This window comes from Hylobates moloch, unplaced genomic scaffold, assembly GCF_009828535.3.
Source record: "Hylobates moloch isolate HMO894 unplaced genomic scaffold, HMol_V3 SCAFFOLD_11, whole genome shotgun sequence".
In the NCBI taxonomy this organism is placed as follows: Eukaryota; Metazoa; Chordata; class Mammalia; order Primates; family Hylobatidae; genus Hylobates; species Hylobates moloch.
The window spans coordinates 66,187,656-66,189,640 of record NW_026652286.1 but is presented as its reverse complement, the minus strand read 5'-3'; the positions used below and the strand labels follow the sequence as shown (position 1 = coordinate 66,189,640).

Sequence of the window (1,985 nt, the reverse complement as noted above, 5' to 3'; positions counted from 1 at the left end):
GGGCCTGCCTCAAGTTAGGAAGTGTAGAGAATATACTGTGGTCCAGGACTGGCCTCCAAAAGAGCCTCAGACTGACTGTTTGGGTCCAACACAAAAAAAATTTTTTTAGTGGATAAAAAAAAAAAAATGAATATGAGCCTGAGACTGATGGTAGGAGTTTGGGGACTTCACAAACCTTGGGTTATACCCCAAACTACAGACTGTCCATTCACTCAAATCTGGAGTTGCAGGTGTATAAATTGCTAAATGCTAATGATCTGTGGAGGGATGTATTTATCTGGCTTTCCTTTATCTCAGCTTTGCTTTTATCTGACAGAATTTCACTGTCAGAGTTATTTTATCTATTTCCCCTACTCCGTTTTTGGTGGGAGACTATTTTATAGCATGGTTCTTGAAATTGCATAACTGAATACTGAAAATCTTCACAAAACCCAGCATTTCTCTAGGCCTTTTGGGCAAAAAGAAAAGCCTGGCATCGGCAGTGAAGGAAGATGGCAGCCCAGAGCTTCCCCACACCATTGCACGGGCATGTGGGCCACGGCACGTTCAGTGATGTGTATGAGCCTGTGGAGGACACGTGTCTGCTTCTGGACGCACTCCAGGTAGCGGCTGCCGAGCTGGCGGGAGTGGAAATATGCCTGGAAGTGGGGCAGGGTCTGGTGTAGTATCTGCATTCCTAGCCTCTATGATAGGTCCTCAGGCTTTGTACATGTGCACTGATATCAACCCTGAGGCAGCAGCTTGTACCCTAAAGACAGCACGGTGTAACAAAGTCCACATTCAACCAGTTATTACAGATTTGGTCAAAGGCTTGCTACCAATATTGAAGCAAAAAGTTGATCTTCTGGTGTTTAATCCCCCCTATGTGGTGACTCCACCTGAAGAGGTAGGAAGTCACAGAATAGAGGCAGCTTGGGCTGCTGGCAGAAATGGTCAGGAAGTCATGCACAGGTTTTTCCCCCTGGTTCCAGATCTCCTTTCACCAAAAGGATTATTCTATTTAGTTACCATTAAAGAAAACAACCCAGAAGAAATTTGGAAAATAATGAAGACAAAAGGTCTGCAAGGAACCACTGCACTTTCCTGACAAGTAGGCCAAGAAACTTTCAGTCCTCAAGTTCACCAAGTTCTAGCATACAATGTGTGCCCAGACCTACTGGAAACTGAATGCACTTAACATATCTTGAAACTGAAGTCATTCATTAGGTAAAAAGGAATTTTATCAGAAATTTGTTGTTTAAAAAAAGGTAGAAAGGTGGAACATTCCCTTTCACTCAGGCCTGTAGAATTATTTGCATAAGTACAAGTAAATATTTATATTTATAATTTGCATTTTAAATATAAAAGTTATGTATGAAATATTTATTTCAGCATTATTTAGTAAGGCAACAGAATTGATCTGGCAAATGTCTTTTTTTTCATACTAGTCCATAAAGGCAGTTTGCTTTCCGATGGCAGGGCCAGCAATACACCTTCATTGTTGTATCTCCGGTGTATATCAACTCTCCAACTCTATGCCATAATTTAGTTCATAGGGATCTTGATTGCCTTTCCCTTCCACAAAATATTACACTGATTGGTTATATTAATGACATTATGTTGACTTGACCTAGTGAGCAAGAAGTAGAAACTACACTAGACTTAGTGGAAAGACATTTGCATCAGAGGGAAGGAAATAAATATGACTACAATTCAAGGACCTTCTACCTTAGTGAGACTGGTAAAGATCCAGTGACATGGGGCATGTTGGGATATTTCTTCTAAGGTGAAGGATAAGTAGTTGCATCTTGCTGCTCTTACAACCAAGAAAGAGGCACAATACTTAGTGGGCCTGTTTGGGTTTTGGAGGCAATATTTCCCAATTTCATTATGTTACTCCAGCCCATTTACCAATTGACTCAAAACGCTGCTAGTTTTGAGTAGGGCCCAGAACAAGAAAAGTCTCTGCAACAGGTCCAGGCTGCTGTGCAAGCTGCTCTGCCACT

General features: G+C 41.5%; 1 pseudogene; it reads left to right on the top strand.

Moving 5' to 3' along the window:
* Window positions 1-491: 491 nt before the first annotated feature.
* Window positions 492-1,087, top strand: LOC116476185 (methyltransferase N6AMT1-like; annotated as a pseudogene).
* Window positions 1,088-1,985: the final 898 nt, after the last annotated feature.